Here is a 22,860-nt window from a genome sequence, read left to right as displayed (position 1 = left end):
TTTTTTTTTTTTGAAGTTGCTCTAATTAATATTTTGTTTTCCAACACTTTTAAAAGCTCAAACATTTTAGACAAATAATATATCTATATATATATATTTTTTGGTAACATAGGTGTTACTCTCTGGAAACAGCCATATAACCACTTAAAAGGACATGAACATGGTACTTTTGTGTCTATATACATATTTATGAAACAGATTTCTATGACTTGCATATGCCCCTTTGGAGCAAAAAAGAATATAATCCAATTTTAACTTTGAAAAAACAGTTATTTGCTTCCTTACTAAACCATGTCCTATACGTGAAGCTATGAAGTGAGACCATGAACTCAAGTCAGATGAAGCCCATTGGAGCTACTCCTTGCACACAGCTTAAGCAGGCTTAGACTGTTCCCGTATCTCACAGTACTCCAGGCGATTCTGGTCAAGTAGAAAGACCTTCCACCTTCTAGCACATGCTCCAAGTATGTGCTTATTGCTAATCAGGGGAACAGTAGCATTCTTCCCAAGGTTAGACAGAGGGAAACAACATTTAAGAATTTTCTGAGTTTCTTTCTAGGTATTTCACATCCAGTATCTCAATAACCCATGCAAACATGCACATAATTCTCCAGACTGATCCCTTTGTTATTTAAAAAGGGAGGGAACTAGGTCTTCCTAATTTACTTCAGGTGCCTGAGATAACGAAGTATTTCATTGACATAATAAAAGATGTAATAAATACTGTTTGATAGAGGTAAAAGAATAAAGCAATATTATCTGCTTTCATTTAGCTTAAAGGAAAAAAAAATTTCTAGTGTATACTAAAATATCAGTCCAATGCACAACATATTGCAAAACTTTAATACAGTGTGAATAGACATAATATTCATATATTAAAGCACATGAAGGTCATCTTCTGAAAGACAAACTGGGCTTTTGTTTGCAGCTACCCTTGGTAACGTCACATAATTCTTTCTCCCCAACAACATCTGACATTGATCTTGATACCTAGGAAGTCTGTGAGACAATGACATTAACAAATTTAAGATATGATCCCAACGGTCATCATCAGCACTCAACATCTGAGGATTGGTCGTCATCTTCATCCCTTACTTCCCGATACTGCCTCGAAAACTCTCCTTCTGGATTGTAACTCTGCATCTTTTTTTTTTTTTTTAAAGATTTATTTTTAGTATTTTTTTTTATTGGAAAGGCGGATATACAGAGAGGAGAGACAGAGAGGAAGATCTTCCGTCTGACGATTCACTCCCCAAGTGAGCGCAACGGCCGATGCTATGCCAGTCCGAAGCCAGGAGCCTCTTCCGGGTCTCCCACGCGGGTGCAGGGTCCCAAAGCTTTGGGCCGTCCTGACTGCTTTCCCGGGCCACAGGCAGGGAGCTGGAAGGGAAGCGGGGCTGGTGGCTGGAAGGGAACTGGCGCCCATATGGGATCCGGGGCGTGCAAGGCGAGGGCTTAACCACTTGCGCCACCACGCCGGGCCCATAACTCTGCATCTTAACATTCAGCTTTTTCAGCTAATTTTTGTGCTGTGAGCTTTGCCTGGCATCTCTTATAGTTCTATTTCTGCTGTTTCTGAAGTGTCATAGATTCCTCCATAGAGAGCAGCTGCGTGGGCATATGGTGAAGTGGGAGAAATGGAGCCGCTGTGAGGTCATCAAGATGCTTGTCCCTGCGCAGCTGCTCTTCTGAGGCCACATGAGCCTCTCCTGCGCTGGTGACCAGGTGACTCACTCTACCGAGAGGGTAATACATTGGTTTTAAATTTCTGTGCTGTTGGCATTGAATTTCTGGCTTGCATTTCCAGCACTTCCATGTAATGGGGCTTCCTCTGAGTCCTGCTTCTAAAGGCCGTCAAGTTCTCAGTCCTTGTGCTTGCTTCAGAGGGGTGTTCAGCTTGGTCTGAAATTGTGATCTTTTGCAATATGTAAAGAAACAGACTATCAAGGCTGCCGGAAGCGTCTTCCACTTGACTCAGCTTCAGAGGAGGACAGCACCCTGACCCTGGGACTGGCAGCTGGGCACCTGTTCGTGGGGGGCTCAGCCTGTTGACTCTCTTCATCACCAGCGTGAGGAGTTACAAGTTCGTGCTTAGGTGAGGCTGTCGGAGGCTTGATGGTATCTATGGAAGAAGAGCCAGGAACTAGGGATGAAGCATCAAGTATCTCGTCAGGATTTTGGGTCTTGTCTATGTCCACATCAACACCTGCATTTGCGTTTTGCTTTAGCGTACAGTCTAACAGGATGAAAGAGTTCACTTACTCCACTAACCTCATCACGTCCTGGGAATGGCAGCTTTCAGTATGGCTACACTGTCGAACGCTTTTTGACCTCTGTCGGGCAATTTGCAAATGAATTTTTCATCACGCAAAAGTCTCTCCTGGTGCTTCAACATCTCCCGCAGCTCCACCAAACTCCGCTGCCCCAAGTCCTTGGGAACTTGGGGCTGGAAGCCGCGGGGCGGCAAGGACGTTCTGCGGGGCATGAGGCTGGCAGGCACTTGGCTTCCTCTGCAGGCCCCACAGCCGGTGCAGGAACCACGGCTGGCGGCAACCCCTGGAGTCGTCATTTTCCTGGAAGAACAGCTCCATGAGCTTTTTGAAGCCTTTTGATATGCACCTGTTTGGTAATAGCTATTCTAATAGATGCTTCCTAGTGGTTTCAATTTTCAAGAGACATGCACATGTTTAAGTCCTATGTGTAGTAGTGAGAATGATAAGATTCTGGTACAATAGGCCAGGGCAATTGAAGAACCTCTCCTTCATCGCGAAAATGGGCTAATGGCCAGAATGGGAGTGGATCCGGTTTTCTGCTTTATTTCTTCCTCACCTCCCCCACCTCCCACCAATTCCTTGAGTTCCACAAATCTGGCTCCTGAAGGTTCCTGTTTTCAAGGCAAGGAAATGCCTGTCTTGAATGGGCCAACCAGTAAATCAATGGAAGTAAACCTAAGACCAGGCAGACACAGTTCTACCTGTTGGCCAATTCAGAGCTGGCCTGGGCACCCTTGCTCAAGGCAGGACCCTTTAGACCTCTTGCACAGGAGCCAAACATGGAACATGAGGGAGTGACCAAGTGATTGAGTGAGAGGCTGAGAGTGAGTGAGAGAGAGAAACAGATTAAGAGTGCCAGACAGAGATGCTGGATTTTCTGAAATGAAATACCTGCGTGACGTGACTAACTTTCTTGCATTATGGAGGCTATGGGCAACAAGAAGATGAGGGAGAAGACCAATGAGCGACATGTGGCCAGGACTTTTCCCGGGCCATTTTACCTCCTTGACCTTTCAGAGTCCATTATTTAGAAGATACGGCCCAAGAATAAACTCAAATGTAACCAGTTTGTTTCAAGAAAATAGACCGGGATGAGGGCAGACTGCATGTGAAAATTCGATAACATGGGCAATGGATGAGGCTTTTGTGTGACACAGAATAGATACAGCTCTGTGACAACATACAGCTCTGTTTTTCTCCAGCCAGGCCATGGAACTGTCAGAGAAGCTTTCCAGCTGGCTATCAGTAACTGGTTCTCATTCTAAGTGGGGTTTTGGCCCTTATTTGCCCATTCCACGTGGAAATCTTTGATCAGTAAACAACCTGTACAACTAACTGTACATGGTGAACTTGGCATGACATTGGGCTGGCATGGGAAGGGTGATAGGAGTGTTTGATCAGATCTGACCCCAGCCAAAGTAAGGAGGCAGGAATTTACAGAATGGGCAACTAAGTAAAGCCAAGGACAGCAAAGCAGATGGAAGGGGATTCTGAAGGGGAGTTAAGCTTTTCTGCTTTTTTTCCCCCTCTTGATCTTGACCTGTTAATATGATACAGATTATGCACTGTTTGATAGACACAAAAAGAAAAAGAAAGAAAAGGTACATTCTCTGCTCTTGAGATGTTTGTAATCCAACTCGGCAATTCCATTTCCCCATCCTTTATGCTTCACTACTCACTGCATTTACTTTTAGTTCTTGCTGTTTAAATGGAGAAAGCAGAGGCAAAACCAGACACTGTGATAATGGAATTTGATGTTGTGGTCTTTGATTACACTTCCCTTCCAAAGCCTCGGTATTTCACATTGTTAATAATGTTCTTTGTAGAAAAAAAAAAGTCCTTAATATGAAAATGTTACAGATGGCCTTTTATGAGGAGCTAAAGACTGTCAGCATAAATAGATCTAATTATTAGCCATTGTTGTAGAATGAACTGTCTTCAATAAAAGAAGTCAAGCTTCTAAAATTAAAAGAGACTTTACATTTTTTTTAAAAAAAAGACTTCAGAATAATTACCGGTCTTTGGTTGACTGGTTTTCAACAAGTTATGCTGTCCTGTTTCCTCTGGTGCAACCGTTCCTATCACTCAGGTGCAGCATCTCTGAGACTTCCTTGCACTTGTTTGCTGGGCTAGAATTTAGATTAGGAGGACCCCAGTGCATCTGCATGTTGAGATTCAGCAGTAGGGGAGATCTTAGGTCCAAGCCCTTAATGAAGCCTAGGATCTTAGGTGTTGCTCTAGGAGTGGCAGTGTACTCTTCAACAACACTAGCTGTTGGAACTGTTTGCAGGGTGAAGATATGAGAGGACTGCTGTTTCCTGGAGGAATTATAAATCAATTCTTGCTTTGAATACAATGTTTTCCCCAATGCACAATGTGGAAAACCTTAGGTATTTACAGAATTTCATGGACTCTGCCAAGGTATAACCCTTTGCTGCTACTCTCTCACACAAAAAAAGACCTTAAATGCTGTGAATTTGTAAGGCATTTAGGACTTTACAATCTTATGGTTAGTTTCTAAAAGTCTTTCTTTGTTCTTAGCATTTATTGGCATTTGTTGGGAAAAATTAGGGGGAGTCACAAATTCGAGTTCCTAAGTCTACCTGATGACACTGATTTTACCTTTAATTGAACAGAGCTCTGTTTATTTCTTAAAACTGCAGCAAGAGCTTATGATATTATTAAAAATACACATGGAATCATGTTTGCGTAAGTCTACAGATAATTGAAGCAAATTGTCATCTTTAACATGTGAGATCTACAAAGTTCTAAGTTCTTTATGCAAGCGCAATTCCTAAATTAATTTTAAAATAAATCAAGTAAGCACTGTTGTGATGACAATGTCATTTCAGTGTTTAAAAAAAGTCAAGCTTTGGAAAGAAACTTTTGAAGAAGGGGAAAGAGCTGTCACTATAAATTATACTCTTTTAACTAATTAATTAAACTATGTATTTGAAAGGCAGATCAGGAGAAAGAGAAAGAAAGGCAGAGAGAGGGAGAGACGAGCACTTCCAGATAGGTGGCTTTCATGTGCTGGATGACTCCCAAAATGGTTGCAACACCCAGGTCTGGTCCAGGCATAAGTGAGAAGCTGGGAACTCTATCCCAGTCTTTCACGGGGGGGGGGGGGCAGGTGCCTAAGTAAGTGAGTCACTTTCCAGTACCTTCCCAGGTACGCTAATAGGAAGCTAGATTTGGAATAGCGTATCCAAGGCTGAGACTGGTACTCTGCTGGGGGATGCAGATATTAATTGCAACAGCTTATTCCACTGTGCCACAGTGCCCATCCCTCCATTTTTGCAGCCAATTTCCTAAACAACCTTGTGATAGGAAAAATGGACATTTCTGCCCCAAATGTTACATGTGTGGATACTTTAGAGTCTTCATATTGTAATTATAGGAAAGATTCCACTTGACACAATGAATTTTGCTAAAAATGTTGGAGAAACATAGATTTGAATAACGTAAATAAGTGACTTAAAAAAATCAGCAGAAGGAAAAGTTTTTTTTTTTTTTGCTAAGGAGAGTTCCATTTGGCTCTTAAACTGGAATAAATGAGTGTCTCTTAGTTGAAATGACACCCAGACTTAGAAAATGTAACAGGCGCATAGATAACTGAAACATAACTCTATCAGCGAAACGTTTAATGAAGCCTCCTTTTCAATGTGTGAATTGGTTCTTGTCTAAGTCTGTTCTCTGTTGCTGTAAACGAACACCATACACTCAGTAATTGGTTAAGAATTGAGGCTTCTTTGGCTTATGAGTTGAGAGACTGCTAATTACGAGAGCATGATGCCAGCATTGAATGGGAGCCTTCTTAGTGCATCCTCACATGGAGAAGCCATTACTTGGTGGGAGCAGAGCAAGGGCCCTGTTTGGGTTTCCCTTCCTTCGCTTATCAAGCTGCTACTGCTATTCTGGGCACTCTATGCTTATCATCTAATGTAATCCCAATTACCTCCCTTAGTTCTATCATGAAATATCATTAACTATGATTTTTAGAATCTAGTTTATCAACATCTAAATTTCTGGGTGATATATTCAAAGCATAGCAATTTTCTAATAGAGAAATAGGGGTATTTTAACAAGAACACTTTTTTTTTCTTACCAGAAGCTATGGTAGGCTGGTATTGAAAATGAGCTAACCATTCTTGACCACAAGGAGTTTGTGATTTCCCCTAGCCATTGTAATGTCCAATGGATACCTAAAGTAAAAATAATTTGAAGTACGACACTTGGAGTATTAGGTTTCAGTGAATCTGGAGATAGCTTCTATGAGTGGGGCAAATATTATTATTGCAGAATTGGTTATTGCATATGAACTCCCAGTTGCCAGCAAAATTCACATGGCCAAATCCACTTTCATCTTCTCTTGCAAATCCAAAAATATTTTGAGTGAAATTCAGTCCAAATGCAACTATTTCCTTTGACTTAGTAGTGCTTTCTGCTTACACTGGGTTGGTTGTCTGCAGATTCTTGTCATGAATCTTATAGCTTCAAGGAGGAAAACACGGAACCTCACTGGTTCAGGTACTGACCACAGATCGTCTGGGCTCAACGACTTCCTTAACTTGGACATTCTTTTTTCTGTCTTGGTAAAGTGAGCTAGGTGGAATCACCCATGGCCTGGCTCCCACTGTCATCTTACAAAGTTTTTCTAACCTATGACATATTTGATGTGTTGGGTTTCACACTAGATGTACTTAGAGCCCCACAAAATCAGGTTTTGGGATTTGTGTGTCTTTGATTTATTGGAACATACCTGATGACTTCAATGAGGGGAGCAGTCTTCCTACCGTTATTCAGCAGAGGTCTGGAGGTTCACAAGCAAATATTATCTACTAAGTACAACTTCCAGAAGTACAGCTCATGGAAATTCCCTCCTGACTCCCCATAAGGAGTGGTTGTACCTCACCAGGGGAAGGGCTCAATTAAAATGTGTTGCACATCTACACTTTTTTTTTTCTTGGACACGAAGCTCAAAGACTTCCTTGTAGTAATCTTAGGGGAACTTCAGGAAGTATTTGATCATGAGAGTGATGACCAAGAAAGTAAATCAGAAGCTAGTACTTCCTAGTTAAATAAATTATCTTCAACAAAATAAGAGTTCTTGCCAGAGACTTAGCAAATCGATTTCCCCTTGGAATTGGGAACCTCAAGGTGGTAATAATATAAGACTGGAAAATGAAGATGGAGAGGGATTTATGATTGTTTATCATCAGCATGGACACGTTCCTAATGTGCAGCTGGATTTCATTGGTTGCTGATTAATCATGAATATCTTGACTCGTTCATCAATGTAACAAATATTCACATCTCTGCCACTCAACACTCTGGAGACCAGTATTACAAAAGACATTATTTTCCCTCTTAAGGAACCAAGAAGGAAATATACACAAAGCAACAGTGGTTATTTCTCAAACTATTGTATATGCAAGATTACTTTTTCCCAATGTTGCATTTAAGGAAAAGTGTACAAAAGGCTTCAAATAGATAAAATCACCTTCACATTTACGATTGGTTAGTTTGAGCAATATGGTCATCCACAAACTAGGTCATGATAATGTATGACTTGGACGGGGAGTGGTATTTCAAAAGGAAGTAAATTGCAGCTTTGATTTTTGCCAAGTATGCAAGTCATTATTTATGTCATTTCTTTTGAGGATCACTGCAATCAATTCTGTCGGGATAAATGCACAACCTCCTTAGTGTTAGCAATCTCTGCTGTGATAATGTTTTACACTGTATGACATTTGATGTTTATAGAACTTTGATTAACATTTCACCATGTTTCATCTTACAATAAACTTGTCAATGAGATTTTTTTTTTTTTTTACTTTTTGTGGAGTGTTGGAGTGTTAGTAGTTTTAATGTGGTCTTCCTGGTTGTAGGAACAGTATTTTCATAAAAGATCTTGAGGGGAGTTAGCCTTCTGCCTCTTGGTCTAGGGAAGTTTCTAGGAAACCACATCAAGGACTAATGGATGGGCCATGATGTGTCAGGACCAACTGTGGATCTGGACAATCAGAATCACAGCTACCAAGTTGAAGGAAGAAACGTGTTTAAAACATTAAGGCTTATTTATTGGCAAAGTCAGTGGAGTGGAGAGAGGGAGAGCACGATAGCATGCTAGCACTCCAATGCACTGGTTCATTCTGTACATGTCTGCGGCACACAGGGCAGGGTCATGCCCAAACCTGGAGCTGTGAACTCAGTCTGTATCTCACCTGTGGGTGGAAGGGACCCGGATGTTTGTTACATTTACTACCACTCAGGTATGTCTCAGCAGGAAGTAGAAATAGGGGTGTGGAAGTGGGACATGAATGAAGGCCCCTTGAGATGTAGCCTCTTAGCCACTGTGCCAATTGCCTGCCACATGGGGAAAGTCTTACCACTTAGCGATTTGTTTCAAAAGATGACATGGCAGATCACCTCATCCATAGCATTCTTAAATAGGTTAGTTTATAGGAAAATTGGGAATTAAGGTTGAAGATGGAATTAAAAGTCAGCAGATCAGATGACCTTATAAAAGGGTTTTATATATTGAGGTTCCACCTAACTCCAGATTGGTCTACACTCAGAGCTCTACTAACAACACCTGCTGGTGTGGATGTGGGAAGAAAGGTACCCTCCTTCACTGCTGGTGGGAGTAGGTACAGCCACTATGGAAGTCAGTATGGAAAGTGCTAAGAGAATTGAACATAAACCTTCCGTATGACCCAGCTATCTCATTTCTGGGAACACACTCAAAAGAAATGAGATCTGCAATGAGAATGGGATTTGTAATGCTGTATTTATATAGCAGTACAATTTACAATAGCAAAGACATGGAAACAACCCTAGTGCCTGTCAAAAGATGAGTGGATGAAGAAACTGTGATACATCTACTCCATGGAGTACTACTCAGCCATGAAATAGAATGGAATTCTACCATTTGCAACCAAGTGGTTCCAATGAGAGACCATTATGCTCAGTGAAATAAGTGAGTCCCCAAAGGACTCTGATGAAAGGCAAACTTCATGCAAAATACAGGATCAATAGCCCTTTCAATACTGCTTTTGCTGCAACCCATGGATTTTGATATTTTTGTTTTTATTTTTACTTCTTCAAAATGGGTTCTTTTCTTTTATTAAATTCTTCACTGACTCATAGATCACACAGTGGCATCATTTTCTCCAAGAAACTTTTCTGTTTTCTTTTTCATTTCTTCATCGACACGTTGGTTATTCAGTAGCATGTTACTTAGCTTCATGATGCTGTAAACTTTTAAAAGTTATTCCTCTTGTTAATTTTGTTTTATGGCTTTTAATTTAAGGGCATGTATAGTAACTGTGTAGCAAAGACTGTCACATCCAAATGTAAAGATACAATACAGTATGCCTATATTTCCAAACCAAAGATGAACTACCAATTAAACCGCTAAATGTATCTTGACGATAGGATGCTGGACTCTCTGCCATTGTCTGCACCAGCAATGTCAGGTCACAGTTAAATAGCAGAATATTGGACTTATTATTGTTTATGAAGGACTGTATTATTGTAATAATATAGGGAAAATCAGTGGGCAGGGAAAGTAGTTTGGGAGGAGGTAAGGAAAATCCCAGAGCCTATGAAATTGCAGCATGAAAAATAAAATAAAATAAATAGAAGTAATTAAAGCAGGGAGGTTATCCTAAATCTTCCAGGTAGACCCAGAGTAATTGTTTAAGAAGGAGGGAGAAGAAGGTGGAGGTATGACAAAGAAAGACGACTAAGTGAAAAGATGTTTTCTCTAGGAACTCTAGAAAGAAAATGCACCCCTGTGAGCATCTTGGTCTTAGCCCACTGAGACCCGAGACATGCTTGTGATCTGCAGAAACACAAGGTAGTAAAGTGGTGGTGCTTTACCCTGCTAAAGTTGTGATGGTTTCTTACAGGAAACTAGCATAGATGTGATGGTTGTTAGAGCCTGACCTGTAGCCCTGGATGCTCAGAGCAGACATTGTGACTGGGAATCCCTTGTTGCTGCCCTGTGAACATGGTAAGAGGTGGGTTAGTGGTTCACTCAGTTGTTTGTTAACACACTTTTACTATACATCTGTGTGGAACCAGCTTTGGCTTTAGACCCAACAGTAAACAAGACATAAAAAAAATTCTTCCTTCATGATGCTATAATTTTAGGAGACAGGAAATATTTCTGTGAAATACAAGGGGATTTCAGAAAGTTCATGGACAAGGGAATTAAAATTTAAGTTAATTTTGGTGCAAATGGCTTTGAAAATCTATGCACACAGATGTTGAAGAACTCATGAAACTTGCATATTTTGGAAACACTATTTGTGAACTACAAAATGTTTTGTACCAAAATAAAAAACATAATTTTTCGTTTAAACTTTCCATAGAACTTTAAAGACAGAAAGGCTGAAAGAGAGACAGATAGACATTCAGAGATCTTCATCTGGTGATCCATTTTCCAAATGCCTGCAACAGCCAGAGTTCTGCAAGGTTGAATCCAGGAGCTAGATCTCAATCAAGATTTGCAAAGCGGGAATAAAGGGCAGAAGTACTACCTGCATTTCCTTTTGCCGCTCACTGCATACCTTGGTTGACATCTGGAATTGGAAGCTCAGGCAGGAGTCCAGGGTGCTCTGATAAGAAATGCAAGCATCCCAAGCAACATATTACTTGCTGGAATCAAATGCCAACCCTTGCAGCCTCTTTTGAATATTTGGTTAGTAACATATATTAGACTGTCATAAAAACAAGTTTTAAGAACAGAACAGAGATAGAAAGTAGAGTTGTATTTGTGTATGCACATTTTATTCTTATATTATCAAGTGAGTGTGTGTGTGTGTGTGTGTGTGTGTGAGAGAGAGAGAGAGAGAGAGAGAAAGAGAGAGAGAGATTCCTCAAGTGTTTGTGAGGGTCTTCACTGTGTCATGCCATATGCATGAGCTAGGAACTCAGTCCAACTTTCCTGCATGATTAGCATGGACCCAAATACTTGAGTTACCATCTGCTATCTCCTGGGATCTGTGCTAGTGGAAAGCTTTAATTGGGAGCTGAGCTGGGACTTACACCCAGACACTGACATATAATACCACTTAGGCCAAAAGAACACCTTGGCTTATAAATTTTTAAGGGCACACTTGGGACAGGTGTACTGAGCAGGTGCTATATAAATGCAGACCTAAGACTTAAGTCAGGAAAGAGGCAAAGGAGCCAGGTGGCTTTGTGGGAGATGTCCCAGGTGAATGCCTGCTTAAAGCCCCTGGAGGCCTGGCCTTGGGGTTTTTCTCTTTAGCCAGGTTCTTTTTCATCATCTCGACCGCAGAGAAAAAGTAGACTGCTTCCAAAGGCTTGCCTGGGGAAAGCTGGAGACAGAGGATTTGAGAACATTTCAGTGTTGATAGTCAATTTTATGGAACAATTGTCTGAATTCATTTGGAAGCTAGTGGGAAGTGATGCAACCGATGTAAGCACTATTGGCATTTCCTCATAAATTCAAAGAGCTTTTACTTTGCAAAAGATAGGCAGGTTGATTAATGTCCTGGAGCAAACAGGATCGCGGATGCTCCACACACAAGCCCCACAGAAAGCTCTCAGAGAGCTCAGCCTCTCTAGTTTCATATTGCTGCTAGGTAATATGGCCACCTCAATGTAACCTCTGTCTTGTAGCTTTAGAACTCACAGACACTGTCCCCGTAATACAATTGACCAGGTCAATGGTTGTGGTGCAGTGGGTTAGGCAACTTCTTGGGAGGTCTACATCCCATTTTGCTATTTTCTATATCCCGGCTACTCTGTTTCCAATTCAGCTTCTTGTCAATGCACCTGCTAGCCACCAAAGGATGGTCCAACTACATGAATTCCTCATGCCCGTATGTAAGACTTGGATAGAGCTTCTTTCTCCTGGCTTTCGCCTGGCCCAGCCCTGAATGCTACGGACACTGGAGGAGGAGTAAATCAGTGGCTAGAAGATCTTTCTTCCTCCTTTCTGATCTACAGCACCCCAAACCCAACTTCCCCATCTCCTTTCACTCTGCCTTTTAATAAATAAATACAACTTATAAATTTATTGGCCAGAATTTCTTTAAAGAAGCAACTACACAGGGCATCTGCTATTCATTACAGTGCAGGCAGCAAGGAATCTAAAGAGGAGTTTGCTCTAACCAAAGACAGAGGTTTGCACCCGTAAGAGGAGAAAAGACCGACCTGCAAGAGTAGTTTGGATTAGCTAAAGAAGTATCCCGAGAAATGAGAAATTTGTGCAGTGTTGGAGCCAGATTTCTCACCCAGCAGAGATCTGTATGAGAATGAGAGAGAGGGAGGAAGGGAAAGAGAGAGACAGAGAGAGAGAGACAGAGATAAAGAAAGGGAGAGAAGAGAAGCTGAATGATAAGGACAAAAGCTCCAGAGGTATGTGGAAGTTTTAAAAAATGTACTCAAAATCCTTCAACACTCTTTCCATCAACAAGTCGGGGTCTATGCCCTTGAATCCTCTTGTGACTGCTTGACCAAATAGAATGTGGTAGAAGTGACACTGTGTCGGTTTTTGAGTGTAGGTCTTATGAAATGGGTAATTTCCACTTCCTGTTTCTTGAATTGTTTGCTCTTGGAACCCAGCTGCCATACTGTGAGGGCTTGCCCACTTGAAGAGCAGCTGGCAGCCAGGCTTGTGCAAGCGCCTTTTCAGAAGTACCTTTCCACTGCCTGTTGAGTGACTGTAGCTGATGGGACATAGGGCTGAGATGAGGCATCCGCTGAACCGTGCCCCAAATGACCAGTTTATGAAAAAATAAAGTGGGGTAGCTTGTTATATGTTGGTAATTGCAATAAAATACATTTTAGATGTCCAGAAGGGGGAATATCAGGTCTTATGTCTAACTGAAAATGCTTTGTTACTTTATATATTTGTCATATAAATCACGTAATAATTATGATTAGAACTTTGCATACCCATTTTGGAGTTGTTGTCTCTGTCTCTAAGAAAAGGCACATACATGGAACTGTTAAATACAATCAGGTCTCTGGACCTCCCACATTCACACATAGGCATGTGGAGTTTGGATTAAAACCTCTGTGATCAGGGTTTCTCTCCACCACTGTTTGTTAAAAAGTGGAACTTGGTTTAACTTTAGGAAGGATGATGATGAAGATGCTGGGCTTTCAGTCATTGGACTTGAATTTCAATCTGATTCTTTCATAGACTGAATCTTTGATTGTGGACAAACCAGAAAATCTTACTATATCACCAGTCAGGATGGTGTCATGTCAAGTAAAATCTGTTCTTTCCTCAAAGGAAAGTTGCAGTTTTAAGGGAAAGGAAAATAAAAGGAATGGAAATGACCTTTAAAAAGTCTTAACTATTCCCCTTGGAGATGCTCAGTGTTTGCTAACTTAACTTTTAAAATATTTATTTATGTTTACTGGAAAGGCAGATTTACAGACAAGGAGAGACTTAGTGAAAGCCCTTCTGTCCACTGGTTGACGCCCCAAGTGGCCACAATGGCTGGAACTGAGCCAATTGGAATCCAAGAGCCAGGAACTACTTCTGGTCTCCTGCATGAGTGCAACAGGATCCCAAGGCTTTGGGCCATTCTCTTCTGCTTTCCCTGGCCATAAGGAGGGAGCTGGATGGGAAGTGGAACAGTTGGGGACATAAACTGGTGCCCATATGGAATCCTGGCACATAAAAGGTGAGGATTTAGCTCCAGAGTCATCATACCAGGCCCACTGACTTAATTTTTGGCTGTTATCCATTGGACCCTGGAGATAAGTCCTGAGGAGATAGTATCAGGGAATGCCTGGATGGAACAGGGACTTCAGCAAGCCCCATTCCCCATGCCTAGTGCCTGCTATATCACCTGGTCACCCAGTGTGCTTTGCCTTGGAGTCAAAGGAAGGACAACGAACAGTAACAGAGATGGGGATCAGTTTACACCAAAGCAGAACTCTGCCGCCGGGCATAAGGAACTGGAAACAGTATGTACAGAATCCCCACCAAATATTAGCGCACACAGACACTGAGTTCAGCATTGGCGTCATTGGGATAGAAAGTCTATTTACATTGTTTCATATGACGTCAGCAAAAACATTTTAAATAGCAACTCCTTGGCTGCCTGCAGTGGGTCTGAAAATATGAAATAAAGCGTTGAGTGCGGACCTAGTTTACCAGCAGGATGTTCCAAGCCTCCTGCTTTGACTTCTGCCGTAACAGATTACCTTGTGGCTGTATTTGCACAGTTCTTTCAGGCTTAAGAAGCTTCATGCTGCTCAGGGCAAAACACAGATGGTGTGAGACAACACCCAATGTTATAACCCTCAGCACACAAGATCTACAGTGGCTGTTTTCCTTTCTGATTGTGAGTCTCAGGGTAAGGAGGTGAGGAGCAAATGCAGAAATCACAAGTGCATGGACTGAAGGTAATTAGCTGTCATCAGACCTGGGGACTGTGATCCATGGGTTGTACAAGGGCACAGCAGCAGCTGGCCAGCACACAGTGTGCCCCAGGATGCCAGATATCCACAATGTGTTCATGTGTTCGTATCAGTGCAAGTAGGGTCAGTTTTGACTGAACTTTTAAAAATACAGTGCATGGATGCTTTCTCCTTTTCATCTTTTTCCTTTCTTCAAAATCCTCTAGAATTGGAAGTCCATCACTGTTTGAAAGGCTTGGGTACATGGGGGCAGAATTAAGTTGCTTATGATGAATTCAGACAGATGAGCAGGACTCCCTGAGTGCAAAGCTGCATTGGTTTCTGCGCTTCATCTGTGCAGTGGCAGAAATGCCCTGCAGGAACACAGACGCAAGTGACCTTGAGAGGCCTCTAGCGCCAGCCTGGGAGGGCAATGACGTCACTTGCTTCCTTTTTTTTTTTTTTCTCTAGAGGCATCCATTGGGTTTAATGTGAAGATAGCTCACTGTCAGGCCTCTGAGAGTGACCCTGGATTTTGCAACCCAAAGTTTGAGTGGCTGAAAAGGCAGTCAGAAAATAGTTGTGAGTTCTAAAGCAGAGGATTTATTCTCAAGGGCCCCCTGCCAGACTCTATTAAGCCTTAGATTTGCTTTATAGAAATCGGTGCCAATAAAGAGGCACGGAGTTTAAGAAGCTGAAACAGAAAGAAGAAAATCGATGTGGATCCCATAGGTACACGGAAACAAATCCTTAGTTAGAATCTTGTTTTTAAAGAAGCACACAGATAATTACTCTCTATGTTGTTCTCAAATGTAGCCTTTTCATCTGGATTTTGTGTGCTATGCGTATTAATCTCAGCCATTATTTTTTTCCTGCTAGATCATTTATGAATGACTTGATGCTTTTCTGGTACTTCCTCCTGGGCCATGTGCTGTGGAAATGGGGATGAATCACCCCCTCGGTCCCCGCTTGTTAGGAGTTCATGTTCTGGGGCCTGGACGAGCTGTGTGGACAATCAGCTACTCTGCCACTTGATCAGACACACAGGCGAAAGGCAGGGCTGTGGTCCAGAGGGACATGTTCACCCAGGGTGCCTAGGAAACAGTGTTCAAAAAGAAAACGGATGACTTGTATGCTGGGCAAAGGCAATTGGACTTTTAGCTGGGCTTGGAAAGATGTTGTGACAGGTGTAGCTTGTGCCCCTGCTATAACACATTAACAGTCATTGGTCCTGCACACCCAATAGCTCAATGACTGTGAATCTGTAGAGATACATCGGGGTAGGCCAGGCGTAGTCTCTCTGGGTATCTCTCTATGATGGTGGATAAGTATTTCAGATTCTTCAGTCTGCGAGTGAGGCAGTAGGTGGCATGTTCTGTCTGGTCTCCCAGAGATGCCAGACAGTGTTTTTTCTTTCCAGCACCGCCATTCTTCCACATTCTGCCACTTTTGCTTCCTGGCATCACTCTTTGGGTCTGCTTAAGACAATTTGAGGCACAGGGAGTAACATGAAAACAGGCTGTTGATGGCTTTCCTGAAAACAAGAGTGAAAGAAGATGACACAAGCAATTTAGAAAATACAGTTCTTAGAAATTTAGAATCTGGCTGAATGTATGCTGAACGGGATTTGACTTCGCTGAACTTGAAGTAGGGCCACGAACAGTGTGCAGCTTAGAGGAGAGAACTAGTTAGCAGACTTCAATCCGGAAGCCAGGCATTGGCCTCTGAGTTGTGGAGAGTGGTTGGATGGGTGTGGTCACTCAAGTACTGTCGGGGGGACAAGTGGGGAGAACTCCTCAGGGACAAACTCCGGGAGTCCCAACCTTGAACAAACAAACTTATCAGGAGGAGCGTGCTGTTTGGGGGAAGTCTGGAATCCCAGGAAAAGGCCAAAGCAGTGATGTCATAGATGCTGAGTGGGTACAACGTAGGAAGCAGGAAAAAGCCACACGATCAAAGGTTGCAGAATTTGTCCAGGATCTGCATTTTGGGAGGCCTTAAGAAGTCCGTATTCATTTAGATCAGTAAAGAGCATTGTGTGTCCCTCGCTACCCTTCACAAAAATCTAGTTTGATGCAGAGAACAGGCTAACCAAGAAGGTCTTTAGAAGGGATTGTTTTAATGAACAGATAAGAATGATATTTAATTTTAGATGAATAAGTGTGACTTCGGTTAGCACACCATACAATGCCACCCTCCACTTAGATAATTTATATGAAACAGAATACTTGCAAAACTTTAAGTAATTGGGTCAGAATGTCTCTTGTAAGCCACTTGCCTTTTTAGGTGTGATCCTGTAGCCAGTGCTCTTATAAATTTTAAGTAAGAATTTTCTTTCCCGGAGCCTATTATTTGTGGTTAAGAAGTTGGTTTCCAGAGGTAAGCTCCTGGGCTGCACATTTTTTTCTAAGAAAAGTTTGTTTACTCCTGTTATCGTCTGCGTGAAAGAGAGAGTACTAGAAACGAATCCTTCATCTGCTGCTTCACTCTCCGAATGCCTGCCAAAACCAGGGCGGGGTCAACTTCATTCCAAGGTGAAGCCATCACCCCGGACTTCCAGCCCAGTCTTCTCATAAGGGGAGGACACACATTTGGGTCATGATTTGCTGTCTTCCTGGGTCTGAATTAGCAGGAAAATGGCTAGGAAGAAGAGTAGCTGGGCCTTCAACATGTACCCCCAAATGGGACGCAGATGTCACAGATGGCAATTTAACCTGCTATGCCACCACACCTGCCCCTCCACAAATTCTTCTTGATGATCCTTGGGGTAGGCATTAAAATCTTCAGGTATAAAGTGAGGATAATGACTCAATTTCACAGGGCAAATCTCAGTAGCAGATGAGTGGATTCATATAATATGCCCAAATATGCATAGTATTTTAAGTTATTTTTTTAGTGTTTCTTTTTTCCCAATGTCATATTTGTTGCTGTTATAAAAAAAATGGACAACAGTATGGTATAAAGACATAAATATTGAACTGGAAAATAAGCAGGAGGGATCCACTCTCAGCCGTTATATCAGCCCCGTGGATTGGGACTGGTGTTCAGTTCTGAGTTCACTTTCTTCATCTGTAAAAAACGGAGGTGTGAAGGGAGACATTTTGAGGTCAGTCTTCATTTCAACACCCCAGAAGTCCACATTTTACTCAAGAGTAGCAAATTTGTACGGGTGCTTTAGCTGTAGTATGTTTTCCCCTAAGGGAAAGGTTAATGGGTAAGCAGGAGAAATCAGAACACATTTCCATTAAACAAATGTTTTCTGGAGAGTCCAACAAATGTTTTGGTTTATTTTCATGAGATTCTTTGACTCAAAAATATGAAACAGTTGCTTATGTTATGTTGTTCTTTTATTTTGGAATATATTTATGACTGGAACAAACCCATTTTTTTTTTGCCTTGTCTCGTTAACTCTTAAGGAAAAGTACTTTTTATACATCTATTTCATTTGATAATGCTTTAATCTGTTCAATTTTAAACACGGCATGTGTAAGCAAGCTAATTTTGTAATAATTTTCTAACTAGATTAGCAGACTTAAAACTGAAAGTTGATCTTGGTTCTTCTTTGGTGGTGATTCTAATTAGTTATTTTCCATGTGCACACAAGGGGGAGCTTTTGAGACACAGGTTTGAATGTCACACTTGGATGACTTCTCAGCAAACTTGATCCTGGGATGATGGGTGGGAGTTCTCCCTCATTGGAAGAATGAGAGAGCACGCTTGGGTGTGGAACGTCGAATTTTCCTAGTGCTCCTTGTTTGGGGTGGGACCAGACAACCAATTCCCAGTTTTCTCCCGAAAGTGGTAGCATGTTTGTATTAGCTAGCAGGAAGGGATTAAAACTAAAGACATGAAAATTACAGGTGGATTCAGTGGTTTCTAGTGGCTGAGCAAGAAGCATATGGGATCACACACCTGAGTGAGGGTGCAGAGGGGAACTCTCTATAGGTGAAATAGGAACAGGGGTCACATCAAAACTCTGATTTGGACAGTGCCCCTTTATAAGGAGGCTTCTGAAGGAAAATCCCAACGCCCAATATTTTTTTTTCCCCATAGGAAAATGAAGGTCTAAAAGCGTGTTGGAAGACAAAGAAAGTTACACCTCGAGAGAGAAGATACGGAACTGAATGGGCTGAGCCGAGCCTGATGCTCCCAGGTGTCTGGTTCTGTGTGCTTCTTGAGGAAAACGCAGAAAGACGGTGGTGAGTGGAATGCGACCTCAGGGGACCTTGACTGGAGTTGATGCTGTCTTTTCCAATGTATTTAATTGTGTTCAGTCACCTGGGTTTGTAGACCTGCACAATCTGCTCGGATTTGAGCATCCATCGTGAGTTACGTTGTTAGCATCAACCATGTGAACAAACTGGTACCATATGACACAAGGCATCTAACACTCCATTCTAGCAGAATACATTGTTCCTGTAGTTCTGAGAGTTTGCCCCCTGGAGCCCATCAAGGCGTAGTCCTGAAGAGAGGTTTTTCTTGAGAATGTGCAGGCCTTGAATTAGCGCAGCATCCTGAGTTAGCCCTGTGACGCATGTGCATATAATTATGCAGTTTTGTTGGTTGTTCGGCAAACACATTGTGGTATTAAGCATGTAAGAGTTTGGTGTCTGGCTCAGAGAACATTAAATGAGATGTGATGAATATAATGGAAAACACAGACATATAGCGAACGTTAGAAGGTATATTTGTTGTTGTTAGTGGGATTATTATTGTCTCAGTCCTTTTCTCTATAATATCACTTCATCTATCTAGTCTGAGACCCTTACTGCTTTTACCTTCATGATCCATTTGTTTCTGCATTAGTGAACGTAAGATGTTAGTCTACAGTGATACATAACTTTGAAATCTGGGGATCTTTCAGAAAACAAGGGTTTCCCCCAATTCTGTGTCTGGTCCTCTGTTAGTTGGCTGTGGGACCCAGGCAGAGGAGGAAACCCCACTCCAGGACACTGAGGCAGGAAGTGGAGAATGCATTGGAGAATCACATAATGGTCCTTAAAAGGTTTGCTTGCAAGTGACAAGGAGCCAAGGCTAATGTGTTGGGGATGTATAATACAACCTTGGGAGTTGATGGTGATGAATATTTGCAAAATGATACCATCTATCTGGCTCTTTTGATATATTCCGATCTAGCTTGCAGACTATCAACAAGTCCAAATCCTCAGAGATCATTGTTGGTAAACTGTCTTCCACTTCTGAAATTACTTTAATGTATTCATCTACTGATGAGACATACGAACCTTTTCTAAAGTTTATCACCCATGTCTTGCTGCATTCTTGTAAAACTTGGGCATTCACCAGCGCTGGCATATTTTTTACTTACTACCTTTCCTACCTTTGGTTGAGATTTCTTTTTTTGTTTTTACTGACAGGATGTGTCCATTTTGCTCTTCCTTATTTGAGGCTGGGAGGGAAGAGAGAATGAGAATGAAAAGAGAAGGAAAAAGAAAGAGAAAGACTTCTTATTGCTGATTCACTCTAAATGTGTACAGCAGGAGAAGGGTAGCTGGGCCGAAGCTGGGAGCCGGGACTGAGTGATCCAGTAGCTGTCTTTCTTCCAGGTCTTTGTTTATCACGAAGAGGGCCATAGACCCCCACAGGACTCTGCATATAGATATAGCAATGCAAAGCAGAAAAAAAAATGTTTCATTGACTCTGTTTTTTCCAGTTTTCAAATTGTGGACCAGCAAGTCAGATGCTACTCAGCAGTCTGTGGTGATCTGTGAATCGGGGGCTGGGGTGGGCATGGCTGCTTGGTTCTCCGGCAGGATGGATGGACCCGCCACCCACCGTGTTCTCTTTCCTCATCTATGTTTTTCACGATCCTGGAGGCCAAAGGGACTCCGAAACCCCAAATAGCAGCCTGTGAATAAGGTTGAGGAAAGATAACTGGATTGGAGGTGCCTGGATTAAAGATTTAAGTCTCAGCCCCATTTCTTGAAAATATTCCCCCAAATGAAAACCAGTTTTGGGCCATGCAGCCAATAGCTAAAATGGCCAATCTTTTTTTTTTTTTTCAGTTGAATGATTTTTTTAAGATTCCCCTGGTTGCAGTTTTCAAAATTGCTCCATAAGAAATTTAGTCCAAGTTCAGTGCCATATGGGCAGCCACCATAGTTACGAGCAGGAAGGTATAACTGTTCTACTTTCCAAGACTGGGAACTCTGAGTGTGGAACTGTTTCCCGGGAAATGCCACAATCAGAGGAGCAAACAAACAGGCAAGTTAGGTGTAGCAGATTTATTGATTTCTTGTTTAAAGATTTTATGCACAATATTTTATTGAGTTTATTTTTGAAATGTAGAATTACAGGGAGAAAGAGAGAAAGAGAGGCAGATCTTCCATCCACTGTGTTTATTTCCCTAATAGCTTCCATGCCAGTGCTGGGCCCGGCCAAGGTCAGGACCTAGGAACTTCATTTGCATCTTCCCTGTGCGTGCAGGGGCCTCAGCAGTTGTAGGTTTCTAAGGAGCATTAGCAGGCTCAGAAGCGGATTGACTGGGACTTGATCTGGCACCCATATGAGAAGCTGGCACTACAGGCCATGGCCTAACCCACAGCATCACAATGCTGGCTCTCGCCTACATATTGAAGGCAAAGAAATCACTGTACATGTTGTCAGCAGTGTGATTTAAAAAAAAAAATTTCTAGTTTAAGCTTCTCAGTGGCACTTATATTAAAGTATTAAAGCTTCAGCGCTAATGAGATACTGAACAACAATACAGAAACAGTAAAGAGGATATTGAATGAAGATTAATTGAGTATGTAAGCTTTTGTTTTCTGAATCCTGATATGGCGTATGTTTGGAGAGGGAGACCTGTTGTTCAATGATGGGGACGATGTTGTTTGGCCAACTCCACACATTTGCTCATTTCTTGTGGGGAAACACAAGGGATCACTTATTAATCTAACAAAATACCAACCTGTCTATGGCATTTTGGCGTCGCTGTCATTATCATGACAAAAGCTGTTCAGGTTTCATATTTATGGGCTCCAAAATTCCTTTACACCCCACTTGGCGATCATAATTCATGCAGTGGGCAAAAGCATAGAGTTCTAGTCTAGGATTCAAGGCATGGGGCCACTATTTCAAAAAGTCTAAGCAGACTTGATGGAGCCCGAACACAATGCGACATCATGTTGCCTCCTGTGTAATTCCCGTGTGTAAGATGTCTGTATGTATTTTCTGTTGAAATGATTCAGTAGATCAGTGGGCTCCCTGCTCCACCACTGCTCAGGAATGGTGTTTTCCCCGGTACTGCTAAGTAATATTTTTATTTGCTCTTCATTTAAAAAAAAAATGTCAGTGCATTTTGTTCTCTTTTCTGAATTATGGGCAGTCATTTTGTGTTATCAGTTTAGAGGTGTTTGTCCTCAGGATCTTCCCTTTCGGTCTATTGACAGACATGATGAATTACTTCTGAGATCATCTTGGGCAGGCAGGCAGGCCTTGGCCTCTGGGGCCTTCTAAAGTGAGTGCTGAGTTTTCTGTCTGAGCAGGCCCTCATGAGAGTTTGGACTAAACTGACAGGTCGTTTTTTTTTTTTTTTAAATCGCAGCCTGCTGTGGATATATTGTAGCTGGTGAACAATAATGGATAAGATTTTAAAGTTGATACCTTTCTGTGAATCTTCCTTAAAGATTCTGTTTCTTTAAGTGATTAATGTAGAACAATTCTTTCATCCACTGCTGTCACTTACAGAGGCAATAATAAACAGAACTGTTACCCTGAAGGGACCAGTTTCCTATGCTTGTTCATTTATTTATTTATTCCAGAATATTGGAGTGCTAGGTGATTCAGCATTGGAGTTCAAGTCAGATTTAGTTTTTGGATTTGAAATAGTTACAGTCTGGTTAGGGGATGCAGAAATAATCATGCTGTTGCAGTATTTTGTAAGGAGTGCTCCGGTGGAAAGCACAGGAGGGACACTTGACAGTCCTTGGCTGCCCGTATGGACCAGGAAATGTGCTCTAAGAGCTCAGTCTATTGCAAATTAACCAGAGTCCATGTCCTCACCATTGCTCATTATTATCGGAATAATCACACAAATTCATACAGCACCCTTAGAAAGGAAAAGATGCAGGTGTATCAGGACAGCCAGTTTAGATGGATGGTTGAGGGAGAGTGGATTGGAGGTGGACACATTTAACTGGGATGGTGAGGTAGAGGGAGGAAGAGGGATCCG

The 22,860-nt window shown here is 41.9% G+C and overlaps 1 protein-coding gene and 1 pseudogene across 1 annotated transcript in view; one reads left to right on the top strand and one right to left on the bottom strand.

The window, feature by feature from the left end:
- Positions 1-22,860, top strand: part of PDE4D (phosphodiesterase 4D) — a 1,371,497-nt gene that overhangs the window by 95,331 nt on the left and 1,253,306 nt on the right. The window lies entirely within an intron of this gene.
- On the bottom strand, positions 1,051-2,569 carry LOC121154398 (annotated as a pseudogene).

This window comes from Ochotona curzoniae, unplaced genomic scaffold, assembly GCF_017591425.1.
Source record: "Ochotona curzoniae isolate NIBS_2020 unplaced genomic scaffold, NIBS_Ocur_1.0 contig_2754, whole genome shotgun sequence".
NCBI lineage: Eukaryota > Metazoa > Chordata > Mammalia > Lagomorpha > Ochotonidae > Ochotona > Ochotona curzoniae.
Note: the sequence above shows the minus strand (reverse complement) of the source record. Positions and strands in the feature narration are given on the sequence as shown.